This window comes from Saccopteryx bilineata, chromosome 7 (genome assembly GCF_036850765.1).
Source record: "Saccopteryx bilineata isolate mSacBil1 chromosome 7, mSacBil1_pri_phased_curated, whole genome shotgun sequence".
NCBI classification, from domain to species: Eukaryota; Metazoa; Chordata; class Mammalia; order Chiroptera; family Emballonuridae; genus Saccopteryx; species Saccopteryx bilineata.
Window position 1 is genome coordinate 189785 of NC_089496.1, and position 22622 is coordinate 212406.

Genomic DNA, 22622 nt, shown 5'->3' on the forward strand with positions numbered 1-22622 from the left:
TTAATTTTAATGGGGTGACATTAATAAATCAAGGTACATATGTTCACAGAAAATATCTTCAGGTTATTTTGACATTTAATTATGTTGCATACCCATCACCCAAAGTCAAATTGTTTTTCATCACCTTCTATTTGGTTTTCTTTTTGCCCCTACCCTCCTGCTTCTCCCTTCCTCTCCTCCCTCCCTCGCCCCCCCATAAACACCACACTCTTGTCCATACCATATCTCTTAGTCTCGTTTTTATGTACCACATATATATGGAATCATGGAGTTCTTAGTTTTTTTCTGATTTACTTAGTTCACTCAGCATAATGTTATCAAGATCCATCCATGTTGTTGTAAATGATCCGATGTTATCATTTCTTATGGCTGAGTAGTATTCCATAGTATATATGTACTACATCTTCTTTATCCAGTCATCTATTGAAGGGCTTTTTGGTTGTTTCCATGTCTTGGCCACTCTGAACAGTGCTGTAATGAACATGGAACTGCATGTGTCTTTACATACCAGTGTTTTTGAGTTTTGGGGGTATCTACCCAGTACAGGGATTGTTGGGTCATATGGTAGTCCTATTTTTAGTTTTTTGAGGAACCACCATAATTTCTTCCATAATGGTTATATTACTTCACATTCCCACTAACAGTGGATGAGGGTTCTTTTTTCTCCACAGCCTATTCAACACTTCCTATTACCTGTCTTGTTGATAATAGCTAATCTAACAGTTGTGAGGTGCTATCTCATTGTAGTTTTGATTTGCATTTCTCTAAAAACTAATGAAGATGAGCATCTTTTAATATATCTGTTGGTCATTTGTATTTCTTCCTGGGAGAAGTGTCTGTTCATGTCCTCTTCCCATTGTTTTATTGGATTGTTTGTTTGTTGTTGAGTTTTATGAGTTCTTTGTATATTTTGGATATTAGGCCCTTATCTGAGCTGTTGTTTAAAAATATCATTTTCCATTTAGTTGGCTGTCTGTTTATTTTGTTGTCAGTCTCTCTTGCTGAGCAAAACTTCTTAGTCTGATGTGGTCCCATTAATTTATCTTTGCCTTCACTTCCCTCACCTTTGGAGTCAAATTCATAAAATACTCTTTAAAATCAAGGTCCATGAGTTTAGTACCTATGTTTTCTTCTATGTACTTTATTGTTTCAGGTCTTGTATTTAGGTTTTTAATCCATTTTGAATTAATTTTAGTACAAAGGGACAAACTGTAGTTGTTGTACATGTGGCCTTCCAGTTTTTTAAGCACCATTTGTTTAAGAGGCTTTCTTTTCTCCATTGTGTGTTGTTGGCCCTTTTATCCAAAATATTTGACCATATATATGTGGTTTTATTTCTGGACTTTCTATTCTGTTCCATTGGTCTGAGTATCTATTTTTCTGCCAATACCATGCTGTTTTGATTGCCGTGGCTCTTTAATGTAATTTGAAATCAGGTATTATAATACCCCCAGCTTTATTCCTTTTTCTTAGGATTTCTTTGGCTATTCAGGGTTTTTTATAGTTCCATATAAATTTGATTATTTTTTGTTCTATTTCTTTAAAAAATGTCATTGAAATTTTGATGGGAATTGCATTAAATTTGTATATTGCTTTGGGTAATATGGTCATTTTGATTATATTTCTTTTTTGTATCTGAGAACAAGAAATATTTTTCCATTTTATTGTATCTTTTTCAATTTCCCTTAACAATGCTTTGTAGTTTTCATTATATAAGTCCTTTACATTCGTTGTTATGTTTATTCCTAAGTATTTTATTTTTTGTTGTTGTTGCAACCGTGAAGGGGATTATATTTTTGAGTTCATTTTCTAATGTTTTATTGTTGGCATAAGAAAGAAAATGAATTTTTGTATATTAATTTTGTATCCAGTGACCTTACTGTATTGGCTTATTGTTTCTAGTAATCTTTTTGTGGAGTCTTTGGGGTTTTCGATGTATAGGATCATACAATCTGCAAAAAGTGAAACCTTTAGTTCTTCTTTTCCAATATCAATGCCTTTTATTTCTTTATCTTGTCTGATTGCTCTGGCTAGAAATTCTAGCACTACATTAAATAAGAGTGGAGAGAGTGGACAACCCTGTCTTGTTCATGATTTAAGGGAAAAAGTCCTCAGTTTTATGACATTTAATATGATGTTAGCTGATGGTTTATCATAAATGGCCTTTATTATGTTGAGATATTTTCCTTTTATATGCATTTTGTTGAGTGATTTAAACAGAAAATTGTGTTGTATTTTATAAAATGCCTTTTCTGCATCTATTGATAAGATCATGTGGGTTTTGTTCTTTGTTTTGTTGATATGGTGTATTACATTAACCATTTTACGTATGTTGATATTCTTGAGGTTCTGGGATGAATCCCACTTGATCTTGATGTATTATTTTTTTAATATATTGTTGTATGTGATTTGCTAGTATTTTGTTTAGTATGTTAGGATCTGTATTCATTAAAGATATTGGTCTGTAGTGCTTTTTGTTTTGTTTTGTTTTTTTAGCCATTTTTATCGGGTTTCAGAATGAGGGTTTTGTTGGCCTCATAAAATGTGTTTGGAAGTATTGCTTCTTCTTCCATTTTTTTGAATACTTTGAGTAAAACAGAAACCAAGTGTTTTTTGAATGTTTGATAGAATTCACTAAAAAGTCATCTGGCCCTGAAATTTTATTTGGGGGGGAGGTTTTTAATAGTTTTTTTTTCTATTTTCTCTCTGCTTATTGGTCTGTTTAGGCTTTCTGCTTCTTCATGACTCAGTCTAGGAAGGTTGTATTGTTCTAGGAATTTATCTATTTCTTCTAGATTGTTGAATTTGGTGTCATATAGTTTGATATAGTATTCTACAATAATTCTTTGTATATATACGATATCTGTGGTATTTTCTCCTCTTTCATTTTGGATTTTGTTTGTATGAGTTTCTTTTTTTCCCCTGGATGAGTCTTGCCAAGGTTTTGTCAATTTTGTTGATCTTTTCAAAGAACCAGTTCCTTGTTTTATTAATTTTCTATAGTTTATCTGTTCTGTATTTTATTTATTTTTGCTCTGATTTTTATTATTTTCTCTCTTCTTCTGGGTTTGGGTTGTCTTTATTCTTTTTTCTAGTTCCTTAAGATGTAAAGATAAGTGGTTTACTTGGGCTTTCTTTTGCTTGTTCATATAGGCCTATAGTGATATGGACTTTCCTCTTATTACTGCTTTTGCTGCATCCCAGAGATTTTGATATGTCGTATTGTTATTTTCATTTGTCTGTATGTATCTTTAGATGTCTGTGCTTATTTCTTCTTTGACCCACTCATTTTTTAAAGGTATGTTGTTTAGTTTCCACATTTTTGTGGGTTTTTATTACCTCTTTTTTGCAATTAAATTTTAGTTTCAAGGTATTATAATCAGAAAATATATTTGGTATAATTTCAATTTTTCTGAATTTGCTGATTTTATTTTTGTGGTTCAACATATGTTCAATTCCTGTGAATGTTCCATGTACACTAGAGAAAAATGTATTCTCTGTCGCTTTGGGATGAAGTGTCCTGTAGATGTCTATCATATCCAATTGCTCTAGTGTTTCATTTAAGGTCAATGTTTTATTATTGATTTTCTGTTTGGATGAACTATCTAGAGCTGTCATTGGTGTATTGAAGTCACCATGTATAATTGTATTGTTGTCAGTTTTTGTTTTTAGGTCAGTCAGTAGCTGTCATATATTTTGGTGCTCTTTGGTTTGGTTAATAAGAAGTGTTATGTCTTTTTGATTCAGTGTCCCCTTAATGACTATGAAATGACCATTTTTGTCTCTGATTACTTTTGCTGTCTTGTAGTCAGCATTGTTAAATATGAGTATTGCTACACGTGTTGTTTTTTGGATGTTATTTGCTTGGAGTATTTTTTTCCAGCCTTTCACTTTGAATTTGTTTTTATCATTTTTGCTTAGATGTGCTTATTGTAGGCAGCATACAGTTGGATTTTCTTTTTTAATCCATTCTGCTACTCTATGTCTTTTTATTGGTGAGTTCAATCCATTTATATTTAGTGTAATTATTGACACTGGAGGCTTTCCTTTTGCCATTATATATATTACTTTCTGTAGTTTTGTATCTTGTTTGATTCTTCTCTTTTGTTTTTTTATCATTTGTTTTTGTTTGGTTGTAATCTATACTTCTTTCTCCTGTTACTTTTTTTTTTTAAATCATGTGCTTCTGTGGTGGTTTTTTTCAGGGGTGGTTACCTTTAGTAATGGAAAGTGTACCTACCATGTTTATTGTAGTACACTATCTTATGAATGCTTCTGCACTCCATCATTCTTTGCTACTGTTAATCTTTGTCCTCTCCCTTTTTTGTTTTCATTGTCACAGTTTAAATTTGGTTTTACTGTGATCTTCATGGAGATTGTACTTGTGGTTTTGTTTTGTTTGTTCTTTGGAAAACAGCCTTTAGTATTTTCTGAAGTGGGGGTTTTCTGAGTATAAGTTTCCTCATCTTTTCTGTATCTGTGAATGATTTTATTTCTCCTTCATATTTGAAGGATAGCTTTGATGCATATAGTATTCTTGGCTGGAAGTTCTTTTTCAGAACTTTAAATATTGTGGTCCACTGTCTTCTAGCTTGTAGAGTTTCTGCTGAGATATCTGATGATAATCTAATAGGTCTTTCATTATATGTTCTATTCTTTTTTTTGTGGCTGCCTTGAAAATTTTTTCTTTGTTGTTGGTTTGTGCAAATTTCATTATTATGTGCCTTGGAGTAGGTTTGTTGGGGTTAAGATAACTTGGTGTTCTGTTTGCTTCTTGAATTCAGGGCTTTATTTCTTTCCACAGGCTTGGGAAGTTCTCATATAATTTGTTTGAATATGTTCTCCATCCCATTTTCTCTCTCTTCTCCTTCTTATATATGTATTATTCTTATGTTAGTCTTTTTGATGGAGTCAGACAATTCCTGTAGGGCTTTATCATTTTTTTAAATTTGTGAGTCTCTCTTTTCTTCTCTCTGTTGTGCCTGAAGTTGCTTGTCTTCTATGTCACTAATCCTTTCTTCTATCTGGCCTATTCTATTAGCTAACCTTGTTACCTTGTTTTTCAGTTCATGATTGAGTTTTTCATCTCTGTTTAATTTGTTTTCATAGTTTCAATTTCCTTGATAATATATTCTTTGTGTTCATTGAGTTGTTTTCTGAGCTTTCTAAATTGCCTTTCTGTGTTTTCTTGTATATCTCTGAGTATTTTTAGAATTTCTAGTTTAAATACTCTGTCATTTAACTCCAATGTTTCCAATCTATTAAAGTATTTTTCTATAGATTTTTCTTCATCTATCTGTGCTACATCTCTGTCTTTTGTATCCTTGATATTTGATTTCCTTTTCCTTAATGGCATCTGAGGGTGGTTTTGATAACACTAAGAAGAATTAATAAAGAATAAAAATTAAAAAATAGATAATAAAAAATAATTTAAAAATTATTATTATTTTCCCCTTTTTTTAATTTTTCTGAAGTTGGAAATGGGGAGGCAGTCAGACAGACTCCTGCAAGCATCTGACCAGGATCCACCCAGCATCCCCATCAGGGGGCAATGCTCTGCCCATCTGGTGCTTTGCTATGTTGTTACCAGAGCCATTCTAGCACCTGATGCAGAGGCCATAGAGCCATCCTCAGCACCTGGGCCAACTTTGCTCCAATGGAGCCTTGGTTGTGGGAGGGAAAGAGAGAGAGGAAGGAGAGGGGGAGGGGTGAAGAAGCAGATGGGCACTTCTCCTGTGATCCCTGGCCAGGAATCAAACCTGGGACTCCTGTTCACCAGACTGATGCTCTACCACTGAGCCAACTGGCCAGAGCTCTTTTTTCCCCTTTCTTTAGAAAATACCATTAAAAATTGAGAATTATATTTTGCTAAATGGAACAAAAACTACCTAGAGTGGAGGGCCTGAGTTGTGGAGAAGTGACAAAGGGGCAAAAAATGAGGTAGGGACACAGAAAATTCAAAGAAGAAAAAAATTTGGATCAAAATTAAAATAATTTGCTTGTAAATGACAGTCGAATGAAATATATAGTGAAAGAGATAAGAAGAAAACAAGAAAAAGAAAAAACTACTATTTTATTAAGTGGAACAAAAACTACATAGAATGGAGAGCTGCGGTTGGGGGAAATGCTAATGAGTTAAAGGGAGAAGTAAAAAGCACACAAAATGCCACAAAGAAAATATTTGAATCCAAAATCATATAATTTGATTGTGAGTGGGGATTGTATGAGAGGAAAAGTTAAAGAGAAAAAAAGAAACTAAGAGAGAGGAAGAAAAAAAAAGAAAATAAGCAAGAGAGTTAAGGTTTTTGAAGTGTAACCTTCATAGAGAGAAAGAAAAAAGAAAAAAAAAAGAGTGGAAAATATAACACCTATGGATAATGTAGGTCAAGATGAAGAGAAAAGAATAAGATGGGCAGAGGATAAAATGACCAAGGTTGAAGAAAAAATAAAGATAAGAAAATTAAAAAAAAAATGGAAAATGTTATAAAGACTAGATTATTCTTGATTTTGAGAGGTTATCTTTCTTTTTCTTTCTTCTTCCTGTTCCTCATCAGTGTCACTGTATCCTAGGCTTTGTCCCTGTGGCATGCTTAGGTAGAGATTGGCAGTTGATATGTCACTATGGTGATGACATATACTAGGCCTCACTCTTGTTGGTAGTTGAGGCTTGTTAGCATTTTCAGGCTTTATCAATGGGTGAGTCCATTTTCCCAGAGCCTCTCTCCAAGACTCTCCTTCCTGAATTAGCAGCCTGGTGATCCAGCTATGAGGTTGCCCCTTCCACTGCCTGGAGTGTAAGAGGCCCTAAGAGCTGGCAAATCCCCACTCTATCGCCACTCACCACAGGGCTCTGGGTAAGGCTATGTCAGTCAGAGCCACCAGCATAACCAGGCAGGGCTTGGAGCCAATTGTTCTCACGGTGTCTTTCTGTGAACCTCCAGGCTCACACTCTGTGGTAACACTCTCCTTAGGCATTTTGCACTTTGTAACCTGAATAGGCTAGCAGAAAGATGCTCTAGTCACTGCTTGCAGAACAGGAGTTCTTAAAAGATGCCAAGTTTCTCCTTTTAGTGCACAGCCCTCAGTATGAAAGCTCTTCTGATCAGAGCCACCAGCTTAAGCAGGTAGGGGGGCTTGTTGACTTCTGATCAGGCTCCTTTCTAAGGTTCCCCGGGTATATCTAGTTAAATTTGCTTTAGCGTTTTGTGTGATTGCTCTCTGCAGACTTCTTCCTTGTTAAAAAGCCTACAGCCTAGCCTGTCCAACTTCTGCAGTGTATTTTGAGGTCTGTTTCTTAGGAATGTGTTTTTCACCCTGTATTGGCTGGCAGGAAGTTGCCCCACCTACTATGTGCAGAGCAAGAGGCTCTAAAATATATCATGTCTCTTCTCTTAGATCACTTACCTGAGAAAGAAGACTTTCTCAGCCAGAGCCACTGCCAGTGTAATCCAGTTGGGCAGTGAGCTGAATGTGGGTTAAGCTAATTTCAGTGATTGGATCCGCGAATCTGCTCCAGAGACTGTCTGCAAGCTGCCTGTGCACCACTCCCCCTAGCGCTTCTGTGTTTTTTTTCCCCAGGAATGTGCTTTGTTAGCATTGGTGGAGGTGCCCTGACCACCTGGAGAGGTCCAGGCATAGGAAAGTCTGCTTTCATGCACTCCCCGCATGCTGTTGTTTGAGGAGCAGGGATTACATGGAGACTCTGGTCACAGCCCATGCAGAAGGCTACTGCTGACAGTTTCTAACCCTGGCTCTCTGTCCTGGAACACGGGCGCCTATGCCTGGGACACTAGGTGGAACCACTCGCACAATGTTCACGCTTGCTATCAGGATATTGGGGATAATGAAGGTCACTGCTCACCTGCCTTTGCCAGGGTCCAGTGCCTGTATTAGCTCATGTGGGCTGAGCCGCTGTGGGCACACTCTTTCCTCGGCTTGAACATCTATGCCCCAGCTCAGCTCTTTCCACACCTCCAGCCCTCACTTTCTCTCAGTTCCAAGTGAAAGCAGCCCTTGCTCAGGTCTGTGAGGAAGGTGGAGTGTTCCATTCTCCATCTTATTTCCTTCAGTTTTGATGATATATTTAGCCATATTTTTCACCCAATTATACCTTTGTTCATTGTGTGGAACTTACAGATACTCCTGGGATCGTTTTTCTGTCTCTAGTTGTAGAACTTGTTGAAATTTTGGGCAGAGGTATTGAGAGCGTGCCTCACAGCACCATTTCTCTGACGTCACTCTCATTTATAATTATATATTTGAAAATAAAATACTACTTTTATAATACAAAATGCATACAAAGATCTTGCTAAAAAGAAATACATAAAAAAAATTTTCAAATGAAGAAACAGTATGGTGGGGAAAATGGAACAGAGTATAAATACTTTTACATTTAAGATGACCTGAGTTAAAAATCTTTCAAGGAAAAGAGAGTACAGCCCGACCCATGGTGTTATAATAAATAGGCATTGACCATGAATGCTGAGGTTGCAATTTGAAACCCCAAGATCACCAGCTTGACCATAGGGTGATCAACAAGATCCAAATGCTGGCTTGAGCCCAAAGGTCATGGTCTTGAAGCCTGAAGTTGCTAGGGGATTGAGGTCCCCTTTTCCCCCTCACCCAGCCATTCCTGTGCAGGCAAATACAAGAATCAATCAATGTGGAACAAAAATGAAGAAATTATGACTTGATGCTTCTTTTTTTCTCCTTTCCTATCTCTTAAAAAAGGAAAGAAAAGAAAGAGTACAATATAACTATAAAGGAAATAAGTATAAGTGATTGCAAAAGCAAAAATATGTGAACAATTACCCTCTTACAGTAAACCAGATAAGTTTTAGCTAAAGAGGTAATATTTAAATACAGTCTTGAAGAATTAACATGCCCTTACTAATGTGCAATAATTTATTTGGCTTGCCTATGTTCCTCAAACCCTTCACATTCCTAAGGAAAGTTGTCAATACCAGTCCTTGACAAGTTTCTGGGAGATGACTTCTGAACTCTTGGAATTTTATACCTGATCACTTCTTGGCCTTTTGCCTAAGCTCAAGTGTAGTATGTGTAAAATATTACACCTGGTAAGAATGTTTCTATATGCCTGAAATCTTGGGACATGCTGTATTCAGTTTGAACTCTGGGATGGTTTAAGTTCAAGCAGATGGTGTCAGTTCTGTGGAGGCTGAACCCCAATGTGACTTACCACAGCCCCCCCCAAAAAACATAGATATGAAGGCTCAGGTGAGTTTTCTTGGTTGGCAATATTCCTATAAACTGTCCCACATAGTTACTAATAGAATTAAGCATCTTCATGTGCAACTCTACTGAAAAGACATACTTGGAACCTTGTGTCTGATTCCTCCTGGATTTCACAGCATACACCATTTCTTTTTGCTAATTTTATTTCTTTCTTTCTTTCTTTTTTTGAATTTTTGTATTTTTCCGAAGCTGGAAATGGGAGGCAGTCAGACAGACTCCCACATGCGCCCGACCGGGATCCACCTGGCATGCCCACCAGGGGGTGATGCTCTGCCCATCTGGGGCATAGCTCTGTTGCAACCAGAGCCATTCTAGCACCTGAGGCAGAGGCCATGGAGCCATCCTCAGTGCCTGGGCAAACTTTGCTCTAGTGGAGCCTTGGCTGCGGGAGGGGAAGAGAGAGACAGAGAGGAAAGAGAGGGGGAGGGGTGGAGAAGCAGATGGGCACTTCTCCTGTGTGCCCTGGCCGGGAATCAAACCTGGGACTCCTGCATGCCAGGCCGATGCTCTACCACTGAGCCAACCAGCCAGGGCCCTCTTTGCTAATTTTAATATGCCTTCTTGCACTGTAATAAAATATAACCATGAGTATAACAGTTTTCTGAATCTAGTGAATCCTAGCCAATCATTGAGAATGAGGGTGGTACTGGAGAATCCTCACTAAAGTAGGAAAGAAAAATACAGCATGTAACCCAAAAAAAGCAGATGCAAAGTTATCAAATGAAACAATTGAGTCTATAAAAAATAGAAATATAATTAAATATACATTTACATGTACATATATATACATATACATAAATTGAAAAAGTTAAGAAATTTGCAACATCTAAATTAAGGAATATTTTTGTTGAAAAATACAAATGATGAAAAGACATTCTGTTCTGAGCATGAAAACACCCAATATTACAAAAGTATCCATTTTACCTGTATAAATGAATAATTTGATAAAAGTATTATCAGGTGTTTTGGAGGATTTGAATTCAATAAGATGATTTTCAGAGTCTAAATTTTTACATCTATCTGGCAAGCTGACAACACTGTAAATGACAACAAAAATCCATCTTTTCCTCATTTCAAATTTCTATTGAAATAACATTACGGATTTTAGAAGATACACAATAATCAAAACAATTCAGGTACAAAGTGGGCAAGGCATACAAATCAGAATTCAAGCAATTTCAAGAAATATACATGCAAAAGGATATCTGAACATTGCAGAAGAAACTCAACCAGAATACACATGGAGTGGCAGGATACATCTTAGAAAGACTCTTATTTTTCATAAAGATTTTTCATAAAGAAGCTAAATTCAGAAATTTTAGGCATGAAAAAAAGTCCCAAGGAGACACAAGGGGAAAAAAGTAAAGTCTGTAGACATTAGCAAATCCTACCTTTAAAAAAAAAATTTAGTGAGAGGAGGGGAGGTCGAGTCAGACTCCTGCATGCACTCTGACCAGAACCCACCCAGCAAGACCACTAGGGGGCAATGCTCTGCACATACAGGGCATTTGCTCCATTGCAACTGGCGCCATTTTTTAGTGTCTCAGGCAGAGGCCAAGGAGACATCCTCAGTGCCTGGGGACAACTCACTCCAATCGAGCAGGAGGGAAGAAGAAAGAGAGAAGTCAGAGGGGGGAGGTGTGGAGAAGAAGATGGGCACTTCTCTTGTGTGCCCTGACCCAAAATTGAACCAAATGTCCATATACCAGGTCTATGCTCTACCTCTGTGCCAACCAGACAGAATCACCATTTGCATTTATGAGCAAGTATACCACTGTAATAGATATAGATCAGATGAATGTGCCCCCAACTCAATCTCTCTCAGTGTGCCAGTTGTCATGGGTAAGTTATGGTGATTATACAAAAATGCAACCCAAAATCCAAAACCAAAGTTTCATGTATAAAGTCCCTAATAACTGATTCCATTATTTCAAAGCTCAAGTTTTGAGAGTCCCATTCATGCCTATTACATTAATTTCTTTTAACTGCCAATTCACTAAAATGTATAATTATGGGAAAGGGTAGTGAGGAAGACTTTTTTAGCAAGACAGAGAGAGGGAGGCAGAGAGAGTGAGAAAGGAAGAGAGGGAGAGAGAAAGAGAGGAAAAGAGAAATGAGAAGAATCAACTTGTAATTGTGGCACTTTGGTTATTTATTGATTACTTATAATATGTGCATTGATGGGGAGGCTACAGCAGAGTAAGTGATTCCTTGGGCTTAAGCCATTAACATCTGGGCTCAAGCCAGAGACAATGAAACCATATCAATGATCCCATGATCAAGCTGGTGACCTCACACTCAAGACAATTACCTTGGTGTTTCAAACCTGGGCTCTCAGCATCCAGGTCAACACTCTATCCACTATGCCACCATCAGTTAGGCAGAAGACTCTTCTTAACAAACCAAAACATACAAATCTACAAACTACTTTATCTACACTGTGTTAAAAGAATTTGGTTTCAGTAAATTCACTGGTGGTTTTCCATTCAAGATGGATGACTAAGCAGATGTGGAAAGACCATCTGACCTCCAACTCAAACATGAAAATGTCTACTATATAACAAATCATAGTTAAACAAATATATAATTAAGTCTGCATCCAAGAAGGCAAAGTTTCGAACTACCGAAAACAAAAAGGAAAACTCACAGCCCAAGTGATGAGGCACTGATGCCAGTGGATCACTGGGGTTATCAGTACTACTGTTGAAAATAAGACAAAGCTTTAAAGGTAAAACTAAACTTCCTTCATAAGCCACAGGGAAGGCTAAAATCCTTGTCATCCCTGCAGTCATCCACAAGAATTCAGAATGCCAAATAAGCTTCATGTATAGATACATAATCAAAGTTTCTATTATCTGCACAGTACAAAGAAGCCAAGTCAAGAAACTGATCTTGACAAGTAAGAAGCTAATCTACGAGCTTACAAGCAGGTAAACTTGATGAAATTTAGAAGAGTGGTACAGCAAAAATAGAGGGTATAAAATATCCACACCCTTTACCACACACCTTGCCCTATGCTCCCCTCCCATCTGGCTGTTTCTGAGTCACATCCTTTTCAAATGAACAGGTAAAGTTTATGTAGGGATATAACCTCCAGCTCTGGATCTTCATATCCTGGCACCAGTTTTCCTGTGACTTCAGAAACACTGAATGGAAAACGGGAATACATCTGTTATAACCAGAAGGAACCTAAGGAACCCAGCTCATAATTCTAGTCATTTTTCTGAAGGCTGAAGTAAACATTTCTGTTTTCTATTTTAAGTTATTTAAAATTCATCTTTAATCAACTCAGAACTCCAAACAAAATGTTCACAAAGCAGAAGTCATTAACTATACCTCATATCTCTTTTGCTTCCTGTATTGCCTATTTAAGTGAATTTACAGTCATTCGACAACAACCAAAAGAAAAAAATATAATAAAAAGGCAGCAGCAGCTTTTCTAAAACCATATACACAAAACCATCTCATTAAACACCTCCCTACCCAAGGTACAAATGGACTTCTCACTGAGAATAAGTCTGTAAATATAACTACAATGCTAACGAAGAAACCACTACTATTAGAGTGAGTCAACAAACACAATAAAACACTAAACAACAACCTAAATCACAGAAATAAAGCAGTCTGAAACAGACTTCAAATATGTATAAAATGTTCAAAATTATGAATGAATAATCTATGAAAATTTGTAGATATGAGAAAGAATCAAAAAGAAAATATCCTCATTGAATAAACTCAAAACACAGGTTAAATTAGTAAGCAAGAGATAAATAAAAATAAAATTATCAAGGTAAATTATAGATATGAAGAAGTTACATGGAATTTGGCACAGAGATAGGAGAGATGGAAACTATAAAGAAAGTTAAAGAACTGAATATGAAACTTTAGCATATGTCAAATAGAAGTTCTAGAAATTCATGAAAAAAATGAGGCAAAGATGCTATTTAAAGAAATAATGGCCAAAATTTTCACAACTGAAGAAATAAATCCTCAAATTGTAATCCAAGTCCTAAGCAGAATAATAAAAAATAAATCCACACCTAAACAAAACAAAGATGGAGCAAAATAACTGCTAGTATTAACATAAAATCAAGACTAACAGCAGAACTGGTTAGTAAAAAAACACCAAAATAAATAGCAGGCAAAATCCAAGATGGTGGCAAAGTAGGTGGATGTTACACTCACCTCCTCCCAGGTGTTACAACAAAATTTAAGTTCAATCATTCTGAATAACTAACTTTAAACTAAATGAAGAGTAATCTTATAACCTCCTGAGAAAGAAAGGTCATAGTTCCACACAAGGCCCCCCATCCCAGAGTTCCAGAGCCAGAAAGAGAAGTCCCCCATAATGTTTTGTGTAAAAAAACAGGAGGGGTTGAGGCTGAGGTTGTGGATTGAGGCTGAGGGAAACAGAGGGTTGATGGTGTCCCAGGCAGTTTCTCTTAAAGGGTCTGCACACCCCACACACTTACTTAATCTCACTCCCTCTTATTTCCAGCACTGGGGCAGCTGCTAGAAAGGCACAAGAGACGTAAGGGAAAGAAATGAATTAGACAGAATCAAGGCAAAAGCTGGAGGAACAGCCTTCTTCCAGGCAGAAGTGCTGGCAGAGACTATTATTTTTTCTTTGATAAACTCTTCCCCCACAGAGAGTCCAGCAGATGGCATATCTGAATCTCCACCAATATGGTCACAAGTTTGCCCTGCCACAGTGATTACCTAAGGCCACTCCATCCTATTTGTGGGCCCAGCCAAGGTGTTTCAAGTGGCTTCTCCATATGAATGTCCCATCTTGGTTATGCCTCAGATTTTTCTAAAATCTCATACAAGAAGCACCTGGCCTCAGCATGCCTGCATATCTTGCTAAGTAGCCCCAGGTCCTACACTATTAACAACCAATGGTTTTCAGCTTGGCCTCTCGCCCAGACACCTCCATGTCCAGTACAAGTAGCAGAGATCTGCAAATCACTTTTTATTGTGTGTGTGTGATAGAGATAGAGAGAGACAGAGAGAGGGACAGAGAGGGACAGAGAGACAGGAAGAGAGAGAAATGAGAAGCATCAACTCTTTGTTGTGGCACCTTGGTTGTTCATTGATTGTTTTCTCATATGTGCCTTGATTGGGAAGCTACAGCAGACCAAGTGACCCCTTGCTCAAGCCAGCGACCTTGGGCTCAAGCTGGTGAGCATTGCTCAAATCAGATAAGCCTACGCTCAAGCTGGCAACCTGAAGGTTTCGAATCTGGGTCCTCCACATCCCGGTGTAATGTTCTATCCACTGCACCACCCCCTGGTCAGGCTGCAAATCACTTTACAGCTCATACAAGGAGGCCCAGGGGAAGAATTCAGGTTGTGGCTGACTTTGGCCTTAATATCCCAAGGATCCTCAGAGTCAGCACACCCACTGGACAGCTTTATACAACATGGAAGCATTACCACCTAGCCACATCCACAAGTTACAAATTAAAGGTGTAGACTCAGCAGGCACCAGAGCCCTATTGATGTTTAGAGTAAGTCCTGCTCTGTGAGGTGGGTTTCTGCATAGCTGATCCTCCACAGTAGAAGGTCAGTGGCTGCAGTCAGTCCTTGCAGCAAATCAGATCAACCCATGGGTAACTCCCTTCTCCACTGACATGCCAACAACAATCAAAGCTCAACTGTAAGATGGCCTAACCTCTGGTGGCACAGTGGATCAAGTGTCAACCTAAAATGTTGGGGTTGCTGGTTTGAAACCCTGGGCTTGCCTGGTCAAGGCACATATGGAAATTTATGCTTCCTGCTCCTCCTCTACCTTCTCTCTTTTTCTCTTCCCCCATATCTAAAATGAATAAATTTTTAAAAAATTTTAAAAATAAATAAAAGCTCTACTATAAGAGGAGACAGTACACAGCCCACACAGGAGGGGAGGTGCGCCTGAGTGCCCAGCTTGGGTGATCAGGGAATCTGTGCATCTGGACCCTACAGAACACCTACTACATTAGGCTACTCTACCAATCCTGAAAGATGTAGCAGCTCTACCTAATAATACAAAGGAAAAAACAGGGAGGCTGCTAAAATGAAGAGACAAAGAAACATGTTCCAAATAAAAAAAAAACAGAACAAAACTCTAGAAAAAGAACTAAACAAAATGGAGAGAAGCAATCTAATAAATACAGAGTACAAAACACTGGCCATTAGTATGCTCAATAAACTTAGAACTTCAAACAATGACTATTTTGAAATAAAGGATACACTAATTGAAATTAAAAATAACTTACAGAGAATCAAAGTGGGTAAAACTGAGAATTTGATCGGAGATTTGGAATATAAGGAAGCAAAAAATATCCAATCAGAACAGCAAACAAATCCAAATAAATGAAGATTGTGTAAGGAGCCTCTGGGATAACTTCAAGTGTACCAACATTAGCATGATGGGGGTGCTGAAAGGAGAGGAGAAAGATATTAAAAACCTACTTGAAAAAGTGACAGAAAATTTCCCTAACCTGAGGAAGAAAATAGACAAGTCCAGGAAGCATAGCAAGTCCCAAACAAAATGAAGCTAAGGAAGCCCAAACCAAGACACATAATTAAAATGCACAAGGTTAAAGACAAAGAGAGAATCTTAAAAGCATCAAGAGAAAAGCAGTTAGTCATATGGTAGTTCTATTTTTAGTTTTCTGAGGAACAACCATGCTTTCTTCTATAATGGTTGTATTAATTTACATTCCCACTAACAATGGATGAGGTTTCCTTTTTCTCCACAGCCTATCCAACACTTGCTATTACCTGTCTTGTTGATAATAGCTAATCTAACAGGTGTGAGGTAATATCTCATTGTAGTTTTGATTTGCATTTTTGTAATAACTAATAAAGATGAGCATCTTTTCATACATCTGTTGGCCATTTGTATTTCTCCCTGAGAGAAGTATCTGTTTATGTCCTCTTCCCATTTTTTATTAGATTGTTTGATTGTTTTTGAGTTTTATGGGTTCTTTGTATATTTTGGATATTAGGCCCTTATCTGTGCTATTGTTTGAAAATATCATCTCCCATTTAGTTGGTTGTCTGTTTTGTTGATAGTTTCTCTTGCTGTGAAAAAGCTTCTTGGTCTGATATAGTCCCAATCATTTATCTTTGCCTTCACTTCCCTTGCCTCTGGAGTCAAATTCATAAAATGCTCTTTAAAAGCAAGTACCATTAGCTTAGTATCTATGTTTTCTTCTATATATTTTATTGTTTCAGGTCTTATATTTAGGTCTTTGAGCCATTTTGAATTAATTTTAGTACAAGAAAACAAACTGTAGTCGTTTCATTCTTTTGAATGCAGCCTTCCAGTTTTCCTAGCACCATTGTTGAAGAGGCTTTCTTTTCTTCATGGCATGTTGTTGGCCCCTTTATCAAAAATTATCCCTCTACTAGGTATATACCCCCAAAACTCAAAAATATTGGTACTTAAAGACACATGCAGATCTTCACTATTGCAAGCAATGCTGCCATAAATATGGGGGTGCATTTCTACTTTTGGAACAGTTCTATGGTGTTTTTAGGGTATATTCCTAAAAGTGGGATAGCTGGGTCAAAAGGAAGTTCAATTTTTAACTTTTTGAGGAAACTCCATACTGTTTTCCACAGTGGCTGCACTGTGCAGGAGGGTTCCCTTTTCTCCACATCCTTGCAGCACTTATTCTGTGTTGCTTTGCTGAGGAACACCATTCTGACTGGTGTGTGGTGATATCTCATTGTGGTTTTAATTTGCACTTCTCTAATGATTAGTGATGTTGAGCATTTTTTCATATGCCTATTGGCCATCTGTATTTCCTCCTTGGAGAAGTATCTATTCATTTCTATTTCCCATATTTTGATTGGATTGTCTTCCTGGTGTTGAGATTTACAAGTTCTTTATAAATTTTGGTTATTAACCCCTTATCAGGTGTATTGTCAAATATGTTCTCCCATTGTGTAGTTTGTCTTTTTATTCTGTTCTTATTGTCTTTAGCTGTGCAAAAGCTTTTTAGTTTGATATAGTCCCATTTGGTTATCCTGTCTTTTATTTCACTTGCCCATGCAGATAAATTAGCCAATATATTGCTTTGAGAGATGTCGGAGAGCTTACTGCCTATGTTTTCTTCTAAGATGCTTATGGATTCATGGCCTACATTTAAGTCTTCTATCCATTTTGAGTTTATTATTGTGAATGGTGTAAATTGGTGGTCTAGTTTTATTTTTTTGCAGGTAGCTGTCCAATTTTCCCAACACCATTTATTAAAGAGGCTGTCTTAACTCCAATGTATTTTCTTACCTTCTTTGTCAAATATCAGTTGTCCATTAGCTGTGGGTTTATTTTTGGGTTCTCTTTTCTGTTCCATTTATCTAAATGCCTGCTCTTATGCCAGTACCAGGCTGTTTTTAGTACAATGGCCTTGTAGTATAACCTGATATCAGGAAGTGTGATACCTTCCACTTTATTCTTCCTTTTCAAGATTGCTGAGGCTATTTGTTTTCTTTTTTGGTTCCATATAAATTTTTGAATATGTGATCTAAATCTTTAAAGTATGTCATTTGTATTTTAATTGGTATTGCATTGAATTTATAGATTGCTTTGGGTAATATAGATATTTCAATGATGTTTATTCTTCCTAACCATGAGCACAGAATATGCTTCCACTTGTTTGTATCTTCCTTGATTTCTTTTATCAATGTTTTATAATTTTCTGAATACAAGTATTTAGTCTCCTTGGTTAAATTTACTCCTAGGTACTTTATTTTTTTTGTTGTTGTAATAGTGAAGGTGATTGTTTCCTTAATTTCTCTTTCTGACTGTTCATTGTTGATGTATAAAAATGCTTCTGATTTCTGAGTATTAATTTTATATTCTGCCACCTTGCTGAATTCATTTATCAGGTCCAGTATTTTTGTGACTGAGACTTTGGGGTTTTCTATATACAATATCATATCATCTGCAAATAATGATAGTTTTACTTTCTCTTTTCCAATTTGGATGCCTTGTATTTCTTTTTCTTGTCTAATTGCTGTAGCTAGGACTTCCAGGTCTATGTTGAATAAGAGTGAAAAAGTGGAGGGCTGAGCTTAAGCTGTAAGACAGAAGATGTTGAAGTGTCTGGGAGACATGAGAGGAGGCTGCAGTTGTAAGCCAAACCCCTTAGTGGAGGAAATTTGGCTGCTTGCTGTATCTACAGAGGGAAGTCATTTGCACCATGTGTGGCTGCAAAGATACTGGGCTTTGTGTATTTTCTTGCTGCATTCTTGGTATGAAGCCTAGAACCTCGCACCCAGCTTGATGTTTAATAATGAAGAAATAATTCTGACTTTTGTTTCAGAGGACTCACATAGAGATCAGTGAAAAATGTGTTCTTAGAAAGATTATGCAGCTCTTCAGAATGTCTCCTGGCATGAAGAACATTTGCTTTTATTCTATTGTTAACCAACTTTCCAGATCTGCTGGAAATAATTTGGCATCATCTGTGAAAAGGCAACTTGGAGCTCTCTTAGTTTGACACACAGGTAATCTTTTTCTTCTTGGGGACCTTCTGGACTTGAATGCTGGTGGCCAGGCAACTAAAAATTCAATGTGACCTCATTCTTAAATGTGCCTTTTCTAAAACTTGCAAAACACATCTCAAAACATAGACACCATCATAACCCTTTCTCTTTTTTCTTCATATTTCAATGCCAGCACAATCAAAATCCATATTTCAAAAAGGCCCCACTGCCTGAGTGAGGTTGAATCTTTTTCAAAAATTGATGGAAATTTCTGAGAGGACTGGGGCCAATCCTGACACATACCGAGACTCCAGATTTCTCATGCTTAAGAATCACGGTCTTGCCTTTCCATCTCTTCTCTGTGGGATGGAGCATTTTAGAGGCTCACTGTCATCATCCTGTTACAGTGTCTCCCTGAGAGTCTTTTCTGTGATTGGAAAATTGACCCATGATCATACTATTGGGAATAGATGAATTTCTGCTAGACCAGTGATTTTCAAACAGTGTGCCTCAAGAAGTTTTAAAGCATGCAATATCTGGCTATTAAGTGAGGGGCACTGATCATTTTACAGTTAGATAGTCAAACTATTAAAATTACAACAGCCAAAACAACAATAGACATTTGGTGTGAATAAATAAAAATTAAACTATCATATTTGGAGCATGAAAAATCAACTCTGGACTACAAGAACAGCTCTCTAAAACCAAGGAGCAAAGAAGAAGCCACACTAAGCCTAGTAAGCAGTGCCAAGGAGCGGTGTGTCTCCCCTGCTTACAGGAACAAAGAGGGGGGTGAGGCTGAGAGCCCAGAAGGGCTCTCACTCCAAGAAAAAGAGCAGAAAATATCGCTCACAGCCACTTACCTGGGGACCTGGGAACAAGGTGTGTTGAATGGGCTGGCATGTCTTCCAAAAAAAAAGGGGGAGAGAGAGAGATACAGACAGTGATTGGCAGAGGAATGCATGGGAGGACATGAGAAGCTCACTCATCCAGTGCTGGAGGCAGCCATAGCTGGGGGAGGGGTTGATCCTTCCACACAATACAAGACTTAAGTGGTTCTGGGTGACCCATCTCCAGACATCTCTCCAGCTCCAATCAGCACAACAAGACACAGCTGAAAACAAGAAGTGGGGAGGAGGAGCAGTAACTCAGGTCTCCATAGAGATCTAAGATACACCTCCCCCTACTGAAGCAAAGAAAGCACCCCCCCCCAGAGAGAGTAACTGGCAGATCAAACCTTTGGAGTCTCAGGTTACACCCACTGCATTCCTGGATACAGTTTCAAGTAAGCCCCTTGCTGAGATCAGTAAACAAGACGACCACCTTGTTAAGAAAACTGAGAAGAAAATAAAAAAATCAAGACTTCAAAGCAGCTCTAATAGAAAAGACAAATCCGACAGAGGATTACAAATAAAGGCTGATGCCATCCCAAGAAGACCTAGAAATAACACAACTGAAAAATCAAAGGAAGACAACACCAAGCCTAGACTCAACCAGCTCTTCAAACAATACACCCAAACACACAGACATAGTGAGAAGACAGAGAAGTGCAATCCAAATGAAACCACATGAGAAACCTCCAGGAAATTAACAGAGTGATATGAAAATAACCAAACTTCTGGATGCAGTTTAAAATAATGATTGTTAGGATGCTTAGGGTTCTCAGAACAACAATGGATGGTCATTACAAACACCTAAATAAATAAATAGCAAGTATAAAAAAGGATATTGAAATATTTAAAAAGAATCAGTCAGAGATGACAAATATAATATCAGAAATGAAGACCACAATTGAAGGAATTAAAAACAGGATAGATGAAGCTTATGATTGAATCAGCAAGTAGGAGGACAACTTGAACAGAGGCATGGAAGCAGAGCAGAAAAAACAAAAGAGACTCAAAAAGTCTGAGGAAATTCTAAGAGAGTTCTGTGACAAAATGAAGAGAAATAACATTTGCATCATAGGGGTTCCTGAAGAAGAAGAGAAAGAACAAGGGATAGAAACTTTATTCAATCAAATCATAGCTGAAAACTTCCCTAAATTAATGCAAGGAAGGGTCTTACAAGTTCAAGAAGCAAGAGAATTCCATTAAAGAGAAACCCAAAGAAACCTACACCAAGACACATCATAATTAAAATACCAAAGCTAAATGATAAAGAGAAAATATTAAAAGCTTCTAGAGAAAAAAACACTATCACCTAAAAAGGAGCTGCCATAAGGATGACATCAGACTTCTCAACAGAAACACTTGAGGCCAGAAGGAAATGACAAGAAATATTCAAAGTCATGCAGAACAAGAGCCTACAACTAAGACTACTTTATCCAGCAAGGCTATCATTTAAAATTGAAGAAGAAATAAAAAGCTTCCCAGACAAAAAAAAAAAAAAAAAAAACTCATAGAATTCTTTACAACCAAACCAATGCTAAAGGAAATGTTAAGGGGCCTGTTGTAAACAGATCAAAGTGGGAAAAGAATATAGTAAAAGAAGAATACCACTTTAAAGAATAAAACGGCAACAAACAACTACATATCAATAATAACCTTAAAGGTAAATGGACTAAATGATCCAATCAAAAGACATAAGATAGCTGATTGGATAAGAAAACAAAACCCATACATACGCTGTCTACAACAGACATGCCTTAAAACAAAAGATGCACATAGACTGAAGGTAAAAGGATGGAAAAAAACATTTCATGCACATGGAAATGAAAAAAAAGCTGGGGTAGAAAGAGACTCAAAAATTAAAAAAAATAAGATAGCCCTACAAGAATTATCTGACTCCATCAAAAAGAATAACATAAGAATAATAGGTATATCAGAGGGAGAAGAGAGAGAAAATGGAATGGAGAACATACTCAAACAAATAATAGATGAGAACTTCCCAAGCCTGTGGAAAGAACTAAAGCCTCAAGTTCAAGAAGCAAACAGAACTCCAAGTTTTCTTAACCCCAACAAACCTACTCCAAGGCATATCATAATGAAATTGACACAAACCAACAGCAAAGAAAAAATTCTCAAGGCAGCCAGGGAAAAGAAGAATACAACATATAAAGGAAGGCCCATTAGATTATCATCAGATTTCTCAACAGAAACTCTACAAGCTAGAAGAGAGTGGACCCCAATATTTAAAGGCCTGAAAGACAGGAACTTTCAGCCACGAATACTATACCCATCAAAGCTATCCTTCAAATACGAAGGAGAAATAAAAACATTCACAGATACAAAAAAGATGGGGGAATTTATCAGAAAACCCCCACTCCAGGAAATACTAAAGGGGGTTCTCCAATCAGATACAAAGAACAAAAAAAAACAGAGCCACAAGTAAAAGCTCCAAGAAGAACACAACAAAACCAAATTTAAACTGTGACAACAACAAAAAGAAAGAGGGGGAGAAGATGGAGATTAACAGTAGCAAAGGACGATGTAGTGCAAAAGTACTCACAAAATAGTTTGCTACAATGAACAGGGTAGGGACCCTTTTAATTACTCAAAGGTAACCACCATTGAAAAAATCACCAAAGAAGCACATGAGATAAAAAAGATAGCAACAGAGGAAAGATGTATGGAATACAACCAAATAAAAACAAAAGATAGAAAAACAAAAGAGAAGGATCAAACAAGACACAAAACTAACAGAAAGCAAGATACAAAATGGCAATAGGGAACTCACAAGTATCAATAATTACACTAAATGTAAACGGATTAAACTCACCAATAAAAAGGCACAGAGTAGCAGAATGGATTAAAAAAGAAAATCCAACTGTATGCTGCCTACAGGAAACTCATCTAAGTAACAAGGATAAAAACAAATTCAAAGTGAAAGGCTGGAAAACAATACTCCAAGCAAATAACATCCAAAAAAAAGCAGGTGTAGCAATACTCA